The 22233-nt window shown below is 45.7% G+C and overlaps 1 protein-coding gene and 1 long non-coding RNA gene across 3 annotated transcripts in view; both read right to left on the bottom strand.

Annotated features, from left to right (window-relative positions):
- Positions 1 to 3202, bottom strand: part of LCLAT1 (lysocardiolipin acyltransferase 1) — a 157505-nt gene extending 154303 nt beyond the window's left edge. For both annotated transcript variants that reach the window (XM_060186816.1, XM_060186817.1), the window contains exon 1: positions 3044 to 3202. The gene's annotated coding sequence lies outside the window, so the exon portion shown is untranslated. The remainder of the gene's footprint in view (positions 1 to 3043) is intronic.
- Positions 3203 to 7441: 4239 nt separating this feature from the next.
- Positions 7442 to 22031, bottom strand: LOC132537640 (uncharacterized). The gene is made up of 2 exons (XR_009549100.1): positions 21886 to 22031; positions 7442 to 7618 (listed from the first exon to the last, which is right to left on the bottom strand). It is a non-coding gene; the product is annotated as an uncharacterized LOC132537640 (long non-coding RNA).
- Positions 22032 to 22233: the final 202 nt, after the last annotated feature.

Below are 22233 nucleotides of genomic sequence, written 5' to 3'. Positions count from 1 at the left end.
ATTGTTCCTGCTAGAAATCAGTCACAAATTGATTTTAAAATTATGGGTATTAATTTAACCAAACTAACTGTAGTTATTCCATATAAATCAGTATTCAAGGTCCACGGGGTGGATCACAGTTATTATTTGTGTAATTAGAAGATCACAAACAAAATTACTTCACTGAGACCTGTGTTCATATATTTTCTCTTAATCTATCTGTGGCATTTGTAGAATTCATAGTGATCCCCAGAGCCTTATCCTACTAGGGAAAGACAGAAACAGGCTAGGGATATGGATCGATCTATGAAAGCTTATGTGCAGCAGAGAAGCAATTACAGAAGCCAGACCTCCCACCTTCTATACCCCATAAAGGTCTTTCGTTCATATTCCCACAGGGATAAAGAATAGGGAAGCTTCTAGTGGAGGAGATAGGATACAGAACTCTGATGGTGGGAATTGTACGGAAATGTACCCCCTCTTATCCCACAACTTGTCAATCATTATTAAATCACTAATTAAAAAAAAAAAAACAAACATGGTGACTAAGAACTGAGGCTGGAATCACAAAACAAACTATGTAATTCCAACAAACTATGTAATTTGGGGCAAATAACTTCAAACTTCACTGTGCCTCAGATTCTTTATCTGTGAAACGAAGATGACAGAAGTGCTGCTGGGGGACTAAGTGAGCACTTGTAAGGCCCTTGGGACAATGTCCAGCAGAGTAAGTGGAAAATAATAAATGTCAGCTTTTTTCACTGTTTCTAACTTTTGAAAGCTGCCTTTTCTGCTACAGTGCTGATGGGAATGCAGACTGGTGCAGCCCCTTTGGAAAACTATATGAAGAGTCTTTAAACAAATAAAAATGGAATTATGATCCAGCAATATGACTCTGAGGCATTTACCCAGAGGACACTCAAACACTAATTCAAAGGGACATATGCACCCCTATGTTCATAGCTATATTATGGGCAACAGCCAGAGAGTAAAAGCAGCCTAAATGCTCATGAACAAATGTCTGGGTAAACAAATTATAGGACATATACTCCATGGAATACTCTGCAGTAAAAAAAAAAAAAAAAAAAATTAAAAAGATGATTTTGTTTTCTTTGGGACAAAATGGATGGAACTGGAGGAGATTATGTTTAGCGAAATAAGCAAAGAGATGAAAGACAACTACCAAATAGTTTTTTGCTCGTATGTGATATCTAGAGAATTGATACACATTAATTTGAAGTAAGAAGAAGGAAAAAAAAAAAAACAGAAGCAAGGAACTTGTTTCTGAGACTTTGTGAAAACTATGGCGGTTATCTTCAGGAGGTGGGAGGGTAGGGACACAGAACCTTGGTGGTGGGTGTGGTGTGGAACTATACACTGTAATTATAGAATCTTGTAAACCACTATTAATCACAAATATAAAGGGAGAGAAAGCTTCCCTTCTCCATACCCTCCCAGCTAAGAAATGCTAAGCCCTTTTCAGAGATAAGGTACTGACAGGCTGATTTCCCAAAGATCACCCCAACCTGCGGTCAAAACGACCAACTGTCCACTGATGCAAAAAAATTATTGGGGGGGAGGATGTTTCCTTTCACTTTCATTTTGCCCACCAAGACCTAGTGGCAGCAGATGAACTGTCAAACTTGCTCAAGTTTAAAGGTAGAAAAGATCTCCGTTTCACAGTGACTGACTTATAGCTGGCTATCCAAACACAGCAGCTACCGATGAAAGAAAACACTGTGCTTACAGTAGAGTACAAAGTTTACAAACTCAAGCCTGATGCCAGAAAGAAAACTAAGTCACTGAGTATTATGTTTTGCTATCATATCAAAGTACAATGTGGCTAGAGAAACTTTAATAAAGAGGGAAATAAATGGGAGCCTGGTGGTGACGTGCACTGTTAAGCACACACAGCACTATGCACAAGAATCATAGTTCCAGCTCCTGCTCCCCACCTGCATCAGGGATGCTTCAAAGCAGTGAAGCTGGTCTGCAGGTGTCTTTCTCTCTCTAGCTCTATCTCCCCTCCCCCTCTCAATTCTTCTATGTCCTCTCACAAGTGGGGAGGGGGGAATAAAGCCACTAGAAGTGGTGGATTCTTAGTGCAGGCACGGAGCCCCAGTGATAACCCTGGAGGCCTAAATAGTTTTTAAAGTGAAAATTTAATTTCCTTTTACTCTTAAAAAAAAAAAAAAAAAACAACCAGAACCAGCTTGGCATAGAGGGTTTTTATCAAGACTAGTTTGTTAAAAACTAGCCCAACTCTTTACACTGCATGGCATGATGTGTCTTTGCCCAAATAGGCGGCTGCTACAGAGGCAGTATGCACTCTGCTACTGTGAATTCTTCGCTAATAGGTCTCCCCAATACTTTCCTGGACTCTAAACCCAATCCCACGCCCCCAGTGAGGCTACTACCTTGCACACAATGAGAATAGTTGATTTAACTGACTTGGAAAGCAGGTGTCACGCTCCAGGGCAGCCCACCTGAGCCAAAGATGTACCAGGAGGCAAACGACACATCCAAGAGCCTTATCTTTGCATTCTCTCGAGCTGGGCACTTCGAAGCTAAGATCCACCTTTAATGATCAAGCGTGGCAGATGCCCCTGGCTGCGTCCTGCCTTAGCTTCCAGGCACCTGCGGGCAGGTGTCCAGCGCCCCAGGACACATCCCGAGAAGGCGACTCTACCCCTGCCCGCCACTGCCCAGTCCACGCCCAGCACGTGGCAACCACCCGGGACGTTTTGTTCCCACAACCGCAACACCCCCCCCTCCCCCGTCAGGGGCTGAAGGTCTAGTGCACCCCTGTAATCGCAGATGGACCCCTGGGCCCTCCTCTTCCTGCGGCCACCTGTCCACCCCCCCATCTCCTGATCCGGGCCTCACCTCCCCGCGCCTCCACGGGCGTGCGGACCCCAGTGACCGTTACCGGGGCTGCAGCCCTGGAACCCCCCGACCCAGGGCGCCAGACCCCCCTCTTCTGAGCCAGGGATCCCCGCCCGCCGCCATCTTCCCCGCGCCGCCAGCACCCCACCACCACCACCCCGCCAGCCCAGGCTCCCACCTGTGACCCGCTTGGGCCGGGTCGCTGCAGGGCACGCGAAAACCACTAAGGGACCCTTAAGGGGTCTCCGCCTCAAGGCAGAACCCGCCGCTAATTCATCCCGGGAAGGTGGCGTCCGGCCGTCGCCCTAGTAATGCGTCCTGGCAAGCTCCATCCTGATTGGCTGAGAGAGCTGTGACGCATGGCGTCCCCCTACGCGTGGGTTGCGTGGGAAGCCCGGGTCCCCGGCTCCGCCCCCGCCCGCGATCCTCCGGAGAGCTGGAAGAAGCTTTCGAGCTCCCAGGGACAGGGCTTCCTTAAAGGAGCCGCGCCCATTTCTTCATCTGGTCTCCAGGAAATAGGGATACAGAAACAGCCAGGGCTGCAAAGCAACCATAAAAATAGGAGATCAGTAAGGGCCATATTCTGGAGTGCTAATGGCCCGTTCAGCCCCTGCAGCTTCACTAATCTGTTGAGTTCCATTTGCAAGCCACATGTCTTGGACCAGAGCAGGAACAAAAGCAGTTCTAGAGCTCAGCTTCCAGATGCCAAGTTCTTCTGGCCTCAAGGGGCACTGAAGCCACCAATACAGACACTTCCCATTAGAGTCTGGAGCTGCAGCCTCCCACTCAATAAGAAGCAGTGCAGCAATTTAGGTCCACCCCAGAATGACTGTTAACTGTGACTGAGGATTGTTTTCCATGTGGTCCAGGAGCCCTCTCAGGTGAAAAGAACTTCTCCAATCAAGTATCCAGATGAAACCTGACTCCAAGTCCCCACTAGTTAGCAGGATAGGCCCAGCCAATCAAAGGGCATCCAACCTCTCTCTTTTCACTCCTTGGTCTCCAACTTCAATTTATCTTACAAAGCAGTAGTAGTTAAAACAGTATGGTACTAGACTAAAAATGGACATTTACATCAATGAAGCAGAATCAAGAACCCTTAAATGTTCAATCTTATAGCTCACTATTAATAACAAAAAAAAAAAAAAAAAAAGACAGAAAAAAAAGTGTGGTCCGGGAGGTGGCGCGGTGATAAACCTTTGGACTCTCAAGCATGAGATCCGGAGTTCGATCCCCAACAGCACATGTGCCAGAGTGATGTCTGGTTCTTTCTCTCTCCTCCTATCTTTCTCATAAATAAATAAATAAATCGATAGATAAATAAATAAAAGCTTTTAAAAAAGAAAGAAAAATTGAAAGCAGGGATTGTGTAAAGGTTCATCTTTACATCTGGGTAACTGCTGGTTCAGGCCAGCTAGCTGAGGACAGTTGCCCATTTGCACAGAATGAATACTGGATAAAGGTTAATGGATTTAAATGAGTCATCTTGATTTCACCTTTGACCTTTTCTGAAGGTCAAAATGAAGTTAGTGGAATCTAGACAGAAGGTGCATATAATTTGTAAGCTTGGGGCCCCAGGATCAATCCCTAGCACCACACATGGAGAACAGTGCTCTGGTCTTTCTCCCTCTCTTTTCTCTTTCATTAAATAATTCAAATAAAATGTTTATAAGTACATGAATTTCTAATACTATGGATGATGGGCATCTCTAATAACAAACTTCTCAATTTAGGTGAAAACCCAGGAAACATCAAATTCAAACTTCATGGAAGGTACTTTTATCCTACTTTAGGTTATGACCTGATTAGTAATTTCATTAGCTCTTGATAAGGAAGGGCCTTTGCACAGGGACAGAGAACAGTTAAAATTGCTTAAGCCCCAAGCCCTAGCAGAATAATCATTTTCTTAGACTCTTCCTATAGAATCCCCCCCCCACCCAAAATAAATCCCATTCCAAGTCCACTTTAAGCAGATGAACATATCGGAGGCTGGGGAAGAAGATGGTTTAGTGGTGGAGTGCTCATCTTCCATGAACAAGATCCTGGGTTTGATCCCAAGTACTACACTGGATCACCATGGGCAGTAAGCACCAAGGACAAAAACAGGTGGATTTCCACAGATGTGCTTTGGTGTGTCCCCCTTTCTTTCCTCCTCCCTAAAATAGAAAATAAAAAATTGGTCCTGGGAAGTAAGTCAGCAGCATGGCACATGCAGGAGGCTCTGGGTTCTTTTCTCAAGCACTATGCAAAATAGGGAGAAATTCGAGCATTTGAGTAAGTAAGAGAGAGCAGTTCAAACCTCAGCTTCTGCCATTTACTAGTCACTACTTAGGTCATACCACTGTGTGGTACTTAAGCTCCTCCCACTGTGGAGCAGTCTTCCCTGGGGGGCTGTCTTAGAGGAGAGCACAGTTCCCTTGGAGCAGGACTCTTGCCGTTACTCAGAAGCTGAGAGTCAGAGCCTCACTGGGGCCTGAAAGCCAACCACACTTTCCTTTGAATCCTATAGACACTAGGCCAACTGAAATCTGGCTTCAGTCACTGTGTGTCCTTGCCTTCTTAGAGTCACTGGGAGTGCTGAGAGGTCCGCTGTCTTGAGTGAGTGCACTCTCTGTATTGGGCTCCTGTGAGTCCTTCAGGCTTATCAATTAGCTCCCAAAATATCCCATTCAAGGGGAGTTGGGGCAAAGATGAGGCTTCATGAAGAAGGGGGAGCTTCTTGTGCAAATTGGAAACAAAATGCAGAGCTCTCTAGCACTGGTGCCCTTATTCCTGACTCTGACACCAGCCTGCATTGAATGTTCTGGGGTGTTATTAGCATGTGTTAAGAAGATTGTACCACACCTTAGCTCAGCCTTAGCTCTCATCCCTAAACTTTCTTTCAAGTTTGCTTCTTCTGGCCAGCTGGCCAACCAGCTAAGCTCTTTGCCAGTCTGTGTGCACACAATCCTTCTCTTAAACTAGTCCCTCACTACACACACACACACACACACACACACACACACACACACGAAGGCTAGTGGCAGTGGGCTTAAGTCTGCCCATAGAGAACATTATTTTCACCCCAAGCAGAGCTGCAATACTTAAACAGCTCCTCTTCCTCTGTGCCCCACTGCCCCAGCCACTCCTATCAGCCTGTCACCAGGCTCAGACTCTTCTGTTGTGTCATTTGTTCCCTGGGCCACTTTGTGAGTAAAGAAAGAGATAGTGATGCCACAGCGGCAGGAGCAATGGAGGCTTGAGCCACCCGTGCACACAGCTTGTGTGTGTCTGTCAGACCTGCTCACACTCAACCCCAAGGCCTCACTCCCATTGGTCAAGATGGCACTGCGCCCCCCTCCCCCAGCTGAGGGTTCTGCTATGACCCAAAGCCTAATGGGCATATGGGGTTGAGTGGCGACTAGATGCACCAAGACCATATGCTCAGACACATGACAGGGAGAAGTGTTTCAAATGTGTATGCTTCAGAGGCAGGGAGAGAGCACAGGACTTGCATGCCTGAGGCCGGCTTTGGTCTCCAGTACTGCCATGTGCCGCACCCAGTGGTACTCTGGGCTTGTTCTCTCTCAAAAATAAAATAATTCTATCTCTCACATGACATCACATATGATGCCATGACCCTTAAGCCACTATTTTCATCCAGATAGAGAGGGGGAAAAGGGAGGGACACCACAGAACCAGAGCTTCCTCTGGTGCCATGGAACCTCCCATGCCATACTTGAAGTGCGTGGAAAAGCAGTGACATCTCTCTCACATCAGCATAAATGAACCTTTAGGGGTCAGACAGCGGTGCACCCAGTTGATTGAATGTGTCACAATGTACAAGGATCAGGTTCCAGTTCTTAGTCTCCACCTGAAGGGGGGAAACTTTGCAAGTGGTAGAGAAGTGCTGCATCTCTCTCTCTCTTTCTCTCTTTCTCTCTCTCTCCCCTTCCCTTCCTCCCTCTTTCTCTTCCTCTTCCCTCTTGATTTCTCTCTCACTCTTTTTTTTATTTATTCATGAGAAATGACAAGAGAGAAAGTAAGAACCAGATATCACTCTGGTACATGTGCTGCCAGGAACGAACTCGGGACCTCATGCTTGAGAATCCAAAGCCTTATCCACTGTGCCACCTCCCCGCCCACTTGATTTCTCTGTCTTTATCAAATAAATATATAAAATATTTAATAAACGTGTGTGTGTGTGTGTGTGTGTGTGTGTGTGTTACAGAACTGGAGAGCAAACTCAGTGGTAGAGCACAGGACTGGCAAGCCTGATGCCACAGGTTCAGTCCTTGCCACCTAAAGTAAATAAATCATGCTTGCTTTTTTTAAATGGATGGCTCTCTCCCGTGGCTGACATGGTCGCACTAGAGAGCCCCCTGAGGGCTGCACTGTATCTCTTATTTTAGACTTACCAGAGGCCCCACATGGCCCTTGCTCTATTTATAGATGGGACCGAGAACCAGGAGAGTAATCAAGTGATGTGAAAAGACACAAGCTTGGACTGCAGGCTGGATATTCTGCTGACTCCTCCTTGGTTGAGCCCCACTGAGAACTGCCACCACCCCCTTTCCCAGTCATCCAGGAGGTCTCCCAAAGGTAATGCTTCCCTTAATGTGATGCAGCTCAGGTGTGCTGGAAGATGTGCTGGCATGCCCTAGAGCATGGGACCTCTTCAGAAGTTTGGAGGCTGGGGCTGGATGGTGGCATACCTGGTTAAGTGCACACATTACCATGTGCAAGGTCCTGGGTTCAAGCCCCTGGTCACCACCTGAGGGGGCACAGGAAACTTTATAAGTAATGAAACAGTGCTGCAGGTGTCTCTCTCTCCATCTCTATCCTCCTTCCCTCTCAATTTCTCTCTGTCCTATCAAATTAAATACAATTTATAAAATTTTTTAAAAAGATGAAGAAGTTTGGAAATCAAGGAAATTGACACCAATTGCAAAGAGGACGCAGGAACCTACCAAGAGACACACGTTGATAAAGACTCCATACATTGCCTGACTCCAGGCTACCCTGACCCTGTCGAGACTTGTGATGTCTTGGTTGTCACCATCAACAGACATCCATCTGGAGTTTGGGGTCTTCCTCTGTCCCTGTCTACAGCTACCCAAGAAAATATCTGTAAAGTCCACTTTGAAGAAGGATTGAAGAAATCTGCATGGAATGTTGCAGATTCTTCCCAGCGTCATCCAGTCTATGTATCTTAGTCTGAGAACAGACTGAGGTTCAGAAAATTGGGCAAGGGATTAAAACAATCCACTGGAGTGATGTTAGTCCAGCATTCACGTCATCCTTTCTTGATTGCTTGAAACTCTCCCCATAGAGAGGATTACTCTCTTTCTCTCTCGTCCTGAGTGGGCCTGTAAAGATGATGTAGTCCCGTCTCCTCTTGCATCCACCAACCAAGCCTACCCATCCTGAACCAAGCTCAGACTTGGCTGAAGTGCCCTTTCTCTCTTGTCCCTGGAAATTCTCTGTCCTCCTAGCCATCTCCACAGGTCAGTGGACTGAAAGCTCCTTTCTCTTTATATTCCCTCAGTGGTTACTGGGCCACCACTCCTCACAGCTTTCTCTGCTCTTCCAGGAGCATCCCTTCTCCATTGCTACTCTGGGGTACTTTTCTAAGAAAGCACCTTCCACCAGTAGTCCTGGTCCACAGGATCGATGCCACAAAATTTCATGATAGTGCTGGTGACCCTCACACTACCCGAAGTCCTCCCGGCATTCTGGACAACACAGCCGGCTGAAAAGTTTCCTGGTTGCTTCAGCATCTGACTCAGAGCTTTTCGATTCCTAGATTCACATTTTGTCATAATCATTCTAACAGCTTAACTCTAAGAAGCTTTCCAGCTTACAAGAACTACCCATACAGTGTCTTAGAACTTGCTCCTGCAGTGCTAAAAATGATGGTCATGAGAATATGTTTTTTATCAGAAAATTTCTCTAAATCATTTTTCATTCTGTTCTCCAGATCCACACCTAGTTGAAGCCCCCTGCTGGATGCCAGGTCACCAAGTCCTAGTGTCATGTGATCCTCCCTCTCCATTAGAGCCCCAGGATGTCCCCTGCTCCTTCACGGTCAGAGTGGCTGCCTTTTAGTCAAGTGTGACCTCTGTCTGCCCATGAGGCAGAAGGGTTCATTTCATCAGGTCCAGTGGTATAGGGAGTTGAGAGTTCAATGCTATTACCTGCTCATATATTGCAACCCCAAGTTTCTGAGCTCTGTCTTCCAGATTTATGGAGATATCATCGATAAACAACACTATACTTGCACTGGGCATATAATGTGATTATTTGATCACTACAATAAGGTTAGTTAGCACAGTCCTCACCTCATCACATATTAATAGTATGCGCCTGTGAGGAGAACTTTCAAGAGTTGCACTACTGACACCTTTCAAGTATACAATTCAGGACTGGACTTGCAGTTCCCACGGTGTACACTAGGTCTCTAGGACTTATAAGTGCAGGCAAGTGCCATTTGGCTGCCTTCATCCCTCCCCATGTACCTGGCAACCACCGACCTACTCTCTGCTTTTGTGAGTTCTGGTTTTTCTTAGATTCCACATATATATCAGATCATACAACATGATCTTCCTCTGACTCACTTGTTGCCCTTAATGCCCTCAAGTTCAATCCTTGTTATTGCAAATGACATAATTATTTATAATTGAAAAATATTCATGTATATTATATATTTCTTCTATATCCATTCATTTGTCATCAGTTTGTGTACATGTGTTGGCTCTTATTAAACAATTAATAAGAATTAAGCAATTCTGCAGAACATGGTGGTACAGATACCTTTTTGAAATAGTAATTAGTTATATATCCTGAAGTGAGATTCCTGGATCATATAGTAGGTCTATATTTAATCTTTCAAGGGCCTTCCAGGTACTGTTTTCTTTTAAAAATTATATATTTTATTTATATTTATTCATTTATGTATTTATTTACTTATTTCCAGAGCATTGCTCACCTCTGGTTTATGGTAGTGTAGGGAATTAAACCTGGGACCTCAGAATCTCAGACATTTAGTGTTTGTTTGCATAACCATTATACTATCCCCCAACCCAAGGTACTGTTTTCCTTAGTGGTTGTACCAGGTCACCTTCCCACCAATAGCACACAGGGTTCCCTTGCCTTCATATCCTCACCAGCACTTGCACACTTGTCTTCTTGAGGTTATACTTCTTCCCTATTAGATATGTGATTCTGGTCTTAGAACCCTGCCTAGGCTGAGGATTCTGCCTTCTCTGAGGCCCTGCTGCTCTTTGGCGAGGCTTTATGTCTGATACTCAGCTCTGCCTACAGATGAGACTCTTCCATGCTGCTGTAGGGGTCTCTGCTCCTCACACATTTTCTGTTTTAATCAGTTAACTATTGCCCCTCAAACCCACAATTTTCCTAAACACTTCCCCTGTGCCTTTCCCACACCAGAATCTCCACATTGACCAGTATATCCTCTTTATCCAGCTTCCTTTCTGGCTCACCAGGAGTTGCCCACCCCAGCAGATCAGAAGCAATCCATATCCTACCTGCCACTGGCAACAAGGTAAGTTCTCACTGTCACTCCATCACCCAGTCATTTACCTCATATTCTTCTCTCTGGGGCCTATTTCCTGGAACTAGCTCCCTAAGGAAGCATCACAAAAGCAGAGAGCATTGTGGGATAATTTGGAGAGGGGCATTCTCTCAAAAAAAGGGGGGCAGGATTGAAGTAAGGGTAGGGTTTAAGCTGGAGACTAGTGTCAGTTTGATTTCACAGAAAGTTCTGGAGCAGGAATCACACCACTGTGTTATTCAGTTTTGAGACAAAGGGGCCAGCCTCTTACATTTCCTTATACATCCCAGGCTGCCTGGGCACATGGGTGCACCACCATCTGGACAAGGTAGATCTCTTTAGCCAAGGGATGGGGGTGGCTCCCCACTTCAGGAGGATGGAGCAGCTGTGAACTATCACCATGAGTGTTCACAGCTGGAGGGGGAGGGCACCCCATTAGAATGGGCACCAGCAGCATCAGCTACAGACACACCCAGAATGTTAGCTCTTTATAGGAATGCATACATAACTGTGCATTACATGTGTGCAGCTATATATGTACAATATGTATGCCTGGAATGTTCTAAAAAGCTATGCAAGAAACCATTGCAAAAGTTGCTTCTGGGAAGAGAAGTTGCACCTCAGCAAACTAACACAATAATATCTTTCCTTTGTACAGTCTGACTTCTACCCAGATGTACCTATAACCCTTTTGGTTGCAGGAGAGGACCAAATTAAAAGTGCTTTGGGGATGAACTGTGGCTTGAGAGATGATAAGTTGCTTTGCCACTCTGCAACAAGCTGGCGCCCTAGTTTTTAGACCCCACCATGACCAGAGCATCATGAACAATTAATTGGCCAAGTTCATGAACCCTTGACTTCACAGTGATCTGTGTGAGTGTCCTCAGCAGTCCCAGGGAGGTGCTGCGACAAGCAGGTGATTCCCAAGACCTTGCTTTGTGTTTTGTTTTTTTTAATTAAAATTTCTTTCAGATGAGACAGAGTTTCACCTAAAAAGGGAGCTTGAACTCTGACCCAGCACACACAACACCTGGATCAAACCCAGCTTCTCAGGGATTCAAGTCCTATACTCCACCAGCTGAGCTATCTCCTTAGATACCCATGCCCTAGTTCTTGCTGTACTTTTATTATTGTGTGGTGGGAATGGGCAGCAACTGGGGGTGGGTGGTTGAGGGAGTTTCTCTACGCCCATGTAATTGCTTCCTTCTCCTCGAAATGTGAAACTAATGAGGTGAAATATGTACTCAATAATAGACCTCAGAAGAGAGCCAAGCAACAGTGCCAAGAAAGTTGGAGCGGCTCCCCTCCTGGGTAACAAGGGAAGGAGCCTGCAGCTCCAGGCTGGCAGCTTCACAGATGCTCCACAGGAGGCCTTGGGCTCCCCTGTCTTCCTGCCCATAGCTGCCCCTGTGAGGCTTCTCTTGCTCCGAGTTACCTAAGAGTCAAATGATGTTCTGGCACTCAAAAGGCATGTCAGAATAAGAAGTTGTGATTTCTGAGAAGGCAGCTGTGTCTTGAATGGTTCAGGAGTCTTGGGGCTAGAATGACTTACAAGATGTGGTAGATTTATGCTGGCACAAGCCATAGGGGCATCACCTACTAGGTTATTCTCTTTTTGCCCTTCTAGCCTCTAATTTAAATCCTTCCCTAGAATTGACTTTTAGTTCCTGTGCTCTTTTCAGACAGTCACTAAATAGACTTTTCCTGCTGATGCTATGGAGAGTCCTGAAAAAATAAAAATAGACGATAGAAGAGGTTGTCCCTAAGAAAATGATTTTTTTATGAGAGAGTAGGAGGGGAAAGAGACAAAAATGGAAACACTTACAATCTTGTAGTCCCACTTCTAGGTATTTATCCAAAGGATATGAAAACAGTGGTTTGAAAGGACCTCCATCCTTCAGTATTCATAGCAGCACTATTCACAACAACCAAAGTATGTTAACAGCTGAAATGACCACCAACAGATAAACTGGACAAAAAAAAAAAAAAAAAAAAGACACATACTCTGTGGGACAAAGTCAATGAATTTGGAGGTGATCATGTTAAGTGAGATAAGTAAGGTAGCTAAAGACAATCAGCAGATACTTTCATTCAGATTGACCACAACCAAACCGATTGGCTGGTTGACTCTGAAGACTATGGTGGTTATGGGAGGTGAGGGCTAGGTAGGGGCAGCGGGGCAGGTAAAGGGGCCTCTCTAGTGCAAAGATACTGGAGTTCAGGGCATGCATATAGATGCAAGTGTGAAACTATACTCTTGAAATCTTATAATAAATTGAATTAATGTTGAATCAAACAATCTAATTTAATTGAGACTCTTCCCTACTACTGTGGGCCACAGTACAGATCACACACTTTTGGGGTTAGGAGGGGGAATGAAGGGCATTGTGGGAAAAGAGCTCCACCTGCCATAAAGTAAATCCTCACCTTCACCACAGCCCCTGAAAGGATTAGGCACCCTCATTTCACAGATTTTCAGAGGAGTACTGCTGCATCCATTTCCTGTTGTAGATATAACATATCATCACAGACTCCATGGGCTAGAAACAACACAGTCTCGTTCTCATACAGGTCTAGAGGTCTGTGGTCTGAAGCCAGTGTTACTGGGCAGAAGTTGAGGTGTAAAAGAACCTGCCTCACCAGAGGCTTTAAGGAGACAACCCAATACTTGACAGTTTCAGCTTCTAGGGGCGTCGTGGTGTGAGGCCCTGGCCTCCATTTTTCAGACACATTGCTCTGAAGTCTGCTTCCAAGCTCCCATCACCATCTCCTCTTCATATACAATCTTCTTCCCCCCCCCCTTCCTCCATCATATGTGCACTGATTACACACAGAGCCACTCAAGTAATCCAGGATAGTCTTCCCATCTCAAAGTCCTCCTCCTCTTCTCCTCCTTTTTATGGTGCTAGTGCACACACATAAATAGTTCCATCTCCCAAGTCAGGCTGTTTTCCTTTTTAATTAAGACAGAGAGACAGAGAAGAGAATGAACAGATACCACAGCAGCACCTGATCTCTCCCTGTTGTCATAGTCCATCCCGTATAGAGCCTGGGCTCAAACCTGGATCATATGCATGGTGAGACATGCTCCTTACCAGATGAGCTGTCTTTCCAACTCCCTCCCATCTCAACATTCTTAATCTAATTATAATTGCAAAGTCCCTTTTGTCACATGAGGTCACAGTGACAGGTTACAGGAACTAGCACTAGGGCATTTTTGAGGACCACTATTCAGGCTGCTCACAATGGGTTTCTCTGAGCTGATATCCTGGAGTCAGCATTCCTGCATCTGGGAAGCCTGCCTGCTTCTGAATGTGCAGGGAGATCTATTTTCTTGCTTTTGCACCATGGAAAGCCTGAGAATACCTCGCTCCTCCCTTCTTTCTCAAAGTCAACTGTGTATTTTCTTCAACTCCCTCACTCACTCCAACCTCTGCTTCTAATATCACATTGCCTGATTGGATCTTAGCCCTCTTGGCCACGTCCCCTCCTTCTTTTAACGAGATACTGCGGATGAAATTGGTTTCAATCCTCCAGAAAAATCTCTTCTGCAAAGTCTCTTTGCCCTGTAAAGTGACATTTTCAAAGATTTGGGAGAACAGAAGATCAGGAAATGGACCCCTTGCACACCCATGCAGAAAGCAGTCTAGCATTTGCTGGGCTTGGGGGTGGAGGAGAGTGGAAGAGAGGCTTACAGAGCAGCTGGAGAAAATATCAGCAGGAAGAATTGTGATGTTCTTGATGAGACGGTGGTTATGGGAGTATATCACAAACTCATCAAATTTCATACTTTTAAGAAATCTGTGGAGTGACCTTCATGTCAAAAATACCTTAGTAGAAGGGGTCGGGCTGTGGCGCAGCGGGTTAAGCGCATGTGGCACAAAGCGCAGGGACCGGCCTAAGGATCCCGGTTCGAGCCCTGGCTCCCCACCTGCAGGGGAGTCGCTTCACAGGCGGTGAAGCAGGTCTGCAGGTGTCTATCTTTCTCTCCCCCTCTCTGTCGTCCCCTCCACTCTCCATTTCTCTCTGTCCTATCCAACAATGAACAACATCAACAATGGCAATAATAATAACCACAGCGAGGCTACAACAACAAGGGCAACAAAAGGGGGGAAATGGCCTCCAGGAGCCCAGCAATTACCCTGGAGGAAAAAAAATACCTTAGTAGAATATCAAAAAGAAGAAGAAGAGGAGGAAGAAGGAGAAGAAGAAGAGGAGGAGGAGGAAAGAAAAAAGAAAAGAAAATGAGCTAAGATGTCAAGATTTAGAGAGCTTGGCCAAGTTGACAGAAAAAGGCAATGAGGAATCTGTTGCTAAAAACCAGGATTTGGTGCTCACCTTTCAAATGGCCAATTCCATCAAGAGGTAAGAGGTGGTGCAAGGAATGCAAGCTCATTTGGGTGGCAGTAACCTGATAAGACAACAGACTTGTGTCTCAAAAAGCTATGTTCCTCTCAGATAGCCTGTATTAAGGCAAAAGAGTCATGGGTCAGTGACAAAAGAGGACTAGTCATAAGACTGTCCAGCTAACTTCTGTGATTTGACAAATCAGCAGAACCCAATCACCAGATCAGGGCAGCCTGTTCCTTGAAAAACCAAGGACCTATTGTCAAGCAGTCTCTGTAGGACAGTCTCCAAAGCTTCTCCCATGGGTCTTAGTGATTTGTCTCCATTTATTCTTCCACCCATCTGTGACTGGCTCCTAGCTAAGCAACACAGAGTGCCTGAGAATACTCTTTACCATTGTGTCAGGCAAGGTATGGAGAGATGGGGGGGGGGGCATGAGGGGAGAGCAAGGGGAAATAAGCTATAACTTACAATAGCTGTTCATTGCTTAACATTTGCTTTAATAATAGTAATAATAAAATAAAGTAAAAAAAAAAAAAACCTAATAGTCAATCTGCAGCTTGTACCACTCTGGATTGACTGCAGGCAGCCTGAGCAATGACAGCCAATTGTAAGAAGTATCCAAAAAAAAAAAAAAAAAAAAAAGCCTCCAGGTAGTCTTTCCCAGGCAGGGATGAGGCTCTGATTGGTCAGATTATTTTGTCACTCAAATAGAGTTCTAGCCACTTAAAAAAAATGAGAGAAGTAAGGGAGTCGGGCGGTAGCACAGCAGGTTAAGTGCGGGTAGTGCAAAGTGCAAGGACCAGCATGAGGATCCCGGTTCAAGCCCTCGGCTCCCCACCTGCAGGGGAGTCGCTTCACAGGCGGTGAAGCAGGTCTGCAGGTGTCTGTCTTTCTCTCCCCCTCTCTGTCTTCCTCTCCTCTCTCCATTTCTCTCTGTCCTGTCCAACAATGATGACATCAATAACTACAACAATAGCTAAAGCAATAAAAAAACAAGTGCAACAAAAGGAAATAAATAAATATTAAAAAATGAGAGAAGTAAAACAAAAAGGAAGAGGCTTGGAATGACAACCCTGGTAAGCCAGGAATCTTGGTAAAGAGAATAGCTCAGTGGGAAGCCTGTTAGGAGCAGCTGTCCAGCCCCTGGAGGTTGGTTCTGGGGTGAGGGAAGGGTTGAGTTTCAGAAATAATCAAAAGATTTCCTTTCTTTGTCCCCTTGGCCTCCGTTTTCTAACCCAAAAGTGAGCTATAGGACTTTTCCTTGGTGTCACCCTTAGGACCCCTTATTCACCCGCCTGCTGACGGCCCAGTATCCTACCCTATCCAGAGAATCCCAGGTCACAAGCTGCTACTTGTTGGAGCTCATGCCAGCCGCTGCTTCTAAGTCCCTAACATTTGCTTTAAACTGTGACAGAACAGGGCAGGGCTACCTAACATAGTGACCTGACATTGATTCAGGAGGCCAGGTGACCTGAAGGGCTGAGGACAAACACCCTCTCATGTTTCTGGTGTTCTTTGGCTTTCAAGATAAGTAACAGCTTAGACCTACATAGTGCAGGTCTTGCTCTCTGTTTCTATCCTTGATTAGCAGACAAGCTACAAGTTTCCACCCAGTCCCTCCTCTGGTCTCGATTATGCATTTCCATGGTAACGTGGCGCTCTTTCTTTTTGTAAAACTGGTGGGGCCATCTTGGTTTTCTGTGGCTTCAGGCAGTGGATCCTTTTTCAGCTTCTCATTTACTTACAAATCCAAGGTGCTGGCCCAGAACTGCCCAGCTGATGCCTGGGAAAGAGGGTCTTCCATCCTCTTTCTGTATACGTTGCCTAACGACTGCTCCCTAGGGCTGAGCGTGCATAGAAGGTGCTCACTACATGACCTTTTTCTGCCCTGCCTCCTTTAGTGTTGCTAAATGTCTAGGTCATATTCCATTTTACAGAATCAGAAAGCCACCATTGTCTTAGAGAGAGAGTGGGAGAGAGAGAAAAGTGCCACATGGAGCCAGCAAGGGCAGGAAAGAGGAATTAGGAATTCCCAGCCAACAACAGGCCTGACTCTGCAGAAGAAATAGCACCCAGAGCTGTATCATGCAGAGACACATACCTCTTTAGGTCTCTGAGAAATGGGGACTGCTCTTTTTGATATCTGGCGGGTGCCAAGAGGCTAATTCCCAGGATCAGTAAAGAAGATGCTGGCCTATGAAGCCACCCCACAGTGAAGCTGGTGCAGAAGATAAGGGGAAAGGCCTTGAGGTGACTAGTGATTGTCAGGCCCGAGATCACAAAGCCTTTCTGACAGACACCAGGCCTGGTCCTTAATGAGGAAGTGAAGTGCAGTCATCCTCCCAGCTGGTCAAGAAACCCAGCCCCATCCAAGTTTTCTTCAAAAGCAGAAACATTCCTGTCACTCATGCTGTGTTCAGAAGACTTTTTTTTTCTTGATTAGTGATTTATAAAATTATAAGGTAATAGGAGTATAATTCCACATCATTCCTACCACCAAAGTTATGTGTCCTACCCCCTTCCAGCAGTATCCACCATAGTTCTCCCAAAGTCATAGATATGAAATAAATAAATATATACTCAAGTTCATGTGTTTCAATTCTCAATATTCTGTTTATGAGTGAAACCATCCTATGGCTGTCCTTCACTTCTTTATTTACTTCATTAAGCATAATCACTGCCACTCCCATCCATTTTGTCTCAAGGCATATGACAGTCTTTTTATTTGCTGAGTAGTACTCCATTGAGTATATGCCCCATGACTTTTGTTTTTGTATTTATAAGACACAAATGAGTTATTTTTATTCCATTGATAAAGGCTTCCCCCTAACTCTATCTCAGTATTCCTCACAGGGTTTTGTTTTTTTCTCTCTCAGTACTTCAAGTGTTTAATCAAGAAAATGAAAAGGTACATACCAGAGAAGCACATGGACCATCTGAGCAAAGATGGCTGATCAAAGATGGCTGATCCTGCATGGAAGCAGTTACCTGTTTTTATTCACTTCTAAAGCCCCTGTCTTCACATCCTTTCTAAGCCACACACACCCTTATTACAACTTCTGGTTGTCCTCTCTTCCTTTTCCCTCTCAGATAAGGGAAACACCAAATTTGCTGAAAGCACCATGAGGAGTAGATCTGTGTTTCCATTGTCCTTGGCATTGTTCTTGGGAGTTGTCCTATGCAGCATAGCCGTCCATCCTGGGGGTTACTGACCTGGCTGGACCTCTGATTCAGGCCATAGAGCCCACCCTGCCTTCACTGCCTGCTTTTCAATTTCTCTATCTGCCTCTCTCATCCAGAGCTATGTGTGATGAACTCATTGAACTCAGGAGGAAATTCAAGTAAAGAAATAAGAAAGAAAGAAAGAAAGAAAGAAAGAAAGAAAGAAAGAAAGAAAGAAAGAAAGGAAAAAGAAAAAGAAAGAAAGGAAGAAAGAAAGAACGAGAGAGAGAAATCAAGAAGTATGATGGGGGAGAAAAGAGTGGAGAGAATGAACATAATACAATCTGGAGGCTAGAAGGTAGCTCATCAGGTAGGGCACATGCCTTGTCATGTGTGTGGCCAAGGTTCAAACCCCAGCACCAACTAGGAGTGCTACATTACCAGGGGAAGCTCTAACGCTGTGGTCTTGGCCTATCTGTCTGTCTGTCTATCTATCTATCTATCTATCCATCTATCTTACTTGAGAACAGTGAAATGGTGCATGTATGAAGTATTAGCTCTGCAAAAAAACAAAAAGGAAAGAAAATGACAGTAGCCTTTGTTTGTCCCTTTCAAATGTGTCCAATTCATAGCCCTGTAGGCAAGCTTGCAATCATCTGGCTCAAAACATTATGGGATATACTCTCCATGGAATACTACTCTGCAATGAAAAGATGACATTATGTCCTTTGGGACAAAAATGGATGGAACTAGAGGTAATTATGTTTAGTCAAATAAGTAAATAACTGAAAAACAACTATTGGATGGTTTCACTCAGATATGGAATCTTGAGGACTAAAACAGATGAACTTACAAAAACAAAAGAAAAACCAGAAGCAAGCAAACTGTTTCTGAGACTTGTGAGAACTATGGTAGTTATCTCTGGGGACGTAGAACTTTGGTGGTGGGAGTGGTGTGAAACGACACCCTGTCATTTTATAATCTTGTAACCCACTGTTAATCACAAAATAAAAACTGGAAGAAAAAATGAATTTGAGATTCAGAATCACAGTTTCATAAAGGAACAATAGAAAACCAGACACTACCACTTCTAGTTGGTGCCACTCCACAATGTGAAGTGTGAGGCATATTCACTGAGTCCCTCTGAGCCTCAGTTTCCTCTCCTGGGAGTTGGAAGCAAGGGAGGTTTCTGCCCCAGTTGCTGCAGAGCAAGCAGTAGAGGCCCAGTGGGTAAGCAGTGACTTGAATGTCCCTTTCCCCTGTCTTTATCTGCTTGTAATGTGTGTGCTTAACCAGGTGAGCCACCACCTGGACCCTGTCTTTATCTGCTTGTGAACTGGCTCAGGAGACAGTCCTGGGGTAGTGAAAATGTGGATGTCACTCAGCCAACACATTGTGACCCATGGAGAACCATTCACCCGAGAGTGGGCAGCTTGGCCTGACACCACATTTTGGCACTGAATCATGCCCTGTTTTGCATTGTTCTCTAATTGCTTCCAGTCATTTTCCCTCCCTGGGATTCAATGTTCTAGCTGGGCAGAGCTGAGCATGGAGCAGATCCTCCTCATGCCCTGGCTCTTCTTCCTCAGTTCTTTCTTCCGCCCCCAGATACCTCCACTTGCCTGAGAGAAACTCAGAGATGGCAGTGGCAATAGGTAGATAAGCAGAGGCCTGGTACTTCCAGCAAGTCCTCTCCAGTGTGTGGCTGAGCAGTGGGTTGGAAACTCAGGTTCTTGCCTGGAACTCTCCTTGGCCTGGACCTTCTGCACCCAAAGTCATCAGCTCAGCCTCCTCCTTTCAGAGCATTTGAAGGTGAAAGAGGAAGCCCTGAGCTCAGGGAGTCCAAGGCCATGCTTGAGACAGCCTGGTGGAAGCTGCAAGTTTGAAAATGTCTGCACTTTCTGCTGCTGCTTCCCAGCTGGTCCTGAGCCCTCCACACACTGTGCTGGTTCTCCAGGAAGCACTTCTGAGGACTAGGCCACACATAAGCATCACGAAGGAACTCTTCCAACAGCAGAGTTGGGAACAGCAGTGTGTGGACATGAGAGACTTTCTAAATACTCCCCAGATGATTCTAAGTGCAGACAAGACAGAGGGGCATGAATCTAATTCTGAGTCTGGAGAGTAATTATTGGAGCACTCATCAGATGTTCTAAGCATACCTGCCATCACACAATGAGAGTGGGACAGTGGGAAAGTGAATGACCATGCCCCCAGCCCATAGCATATAGCAAGCTGCCTCCCACATTTATCCCTACCCCAAGTGTCCATTTCCCTTGCCATTTGTTACTTACAGTAATTTACAGAACACACCATCTAAACCGGGACCAAACCAGTAGGGCAGTGGCAGGCAGTGGGCTCAGACCAGCGGGGTCTGCTGAGAGGGAGGTGCTCACAAAATCTCAGATGTACAAATAAATGGATGTGTGAACAAAGGAGCATGAGAGGAGAGTGGAAAGAGTGTGAAACCAAAGGCCCAAAATCCACATCCCCTCAGTGTGACACTGTGGCTTCCCTTAAGAAACGGATATGTAGCACATGCTAAAATGCTTGAGGACAAGGGTTCAAGCTCCTGTTCCTCACCGATAGGGAGAAAGCTTTGTAATTAGTGACACAGTGCTGTAGGTATCTCTCTTTCTCTCTCCCTCTCTATCTCCCCATTCCCTCCTGTTTTCTCTTTGTCTCTCTCCACTAAATAAATAAATGAGAAGACAAAAGTCTTTGAGAAAAAAAAAAAAACTAGGCATTTTCTAATTGGACAGTCTGGAATGTGCTTTCTGTTATGTGACTGAGGTCCCATTTGGAAAAACTCTAGTTTACCTAAGGTTGGAGGCCTGTCACTAGAAGTACCAAATCTACCATGAAAGGGTTGGGAAGTTTGTCCCTTGATCCATGGTTGGGGGAGAGGAGCTGGAAGCTGATTCAATCACCCATGGTCACTGGCATACTCAGTGGTGCCTTTGTAGGGAAGGTCCTTAAGAAGAGGAGAGAAGGGGTTTGGAGAGCTTATGTTTGGGTATGGTGAAATTGTAGGACATGAGGACAGTGAGGCCCTTGGTAGGGAGAGGCACAGCAGCACCCCACCCCTCCCACATGTGCATCCTGCCTTCTGCTCCTCTCCCCCCAGCTCTTTCTAAGAACACATGTGAATTTGTGGGATGGGGTGGGGATATTCCAGCAGTGTTGTTTCTCCTCTCTCCAGATTGAGATCTGCCAAGTTTCTTTGGGGGGGGGGGGATTGGAGCCCAGTGGGCTGATGAGCAGCCCAGTCCTGCCTGCCTGCAAGCTCTGGGCAGTCCTCCAGGCCTCTTCCTGCAGCCCCTGCTCTAGGCTCCCTGGTTCTCAGCACAGGGTGCTCCATGGACGGAGGGTCCTGATTATCTTCAGCAAATGCTGCTGCCTCTTATGTTCCTTCAAATTTCTGGACCACCCATCTGACAGCTTTAGACTTGGCTCCTTGAATGGGGCATGTATCTGCCAGTGCTTGTCCCCTGCCACCACCTGGGGGACCTCCTGCCCCACCCCCCACCAGCAGGCTGAGCCTTGGCTCTTCATGGAGGGGGTATTTGGAATTCAGACCAAACACAGGCTGTCTGCCCAGGATCTGGCTGTTTTTATTTAGAGTTTTAAATGACTTGTTTTTCCTATTATTACAAAATAACACATGTTCATTTGGGGAGAGAAATTGGAAAAACCCATCAAGAAGACATTAAATGGACAAATCTTTTATTAGTCCCTGTGCCACTGAAAGTCCCATTTAATGTCCCCAGTGTCACGTAACGGGGTACCACACACATGAGTATATATACACACATATTTTGGAAAAAATGGGGTCACCCCAGGCTCAGGGGCCCTGCTGTGTTGACTTAACAGAGCCTTGCAGCCTTAAATGGCCATCTTGAACCATTATTTATCCCTACCCCAAGTGTCCACTTCCCTTGCCATTTGTAACTTACAGTAATTTACAGAACACACCATCTAAATCGGGACCAAACCAGTAGGGCAGTGGCAGGCAGTGGTCATCTGGGCTCAGACCAGCGGGGTCTGCTGAGAGGGAGAAGCCTTCCATGCTGTAAATGCTCACTTCATCAGGAGCGCCAGGGCCCAGGCTCTAACAGAAACAAAGAGTTTACTGAGCAGCCTTAAAACTTGCTACAGTTTCTACGAAACTGGAAAATTCCACTGCCCCAGCCAACATCAACAGCGCAGGCCAGGAAGGAATGCGAATTCAGAGGAAGGGAAGAATTTGATTAACACAGACATGGGGGAGTGGGCTAAGTCTCTCTAAAATGGCCAGAAGGCGC

The sequence above is a fragment of the Erinaceus europaeus genome, chromosome 3 (genome assembly GCF_950295315.1).
Source record: "Erinaceus europaeus chromosome 3, mEriEur2.1, whole genome shotgun sequence".
Lineage (NCBI taxonomy): Eukaryota > Metazoa > Chordata > Mammalia > Eulipotyphla > Erinaceidae > Erinaceus > Erinaceus europaeus.
Note: the sequence above shows the minus strand (reverse complement) of the source record. Positions and strands in the feature narration are given on the sequence as shown.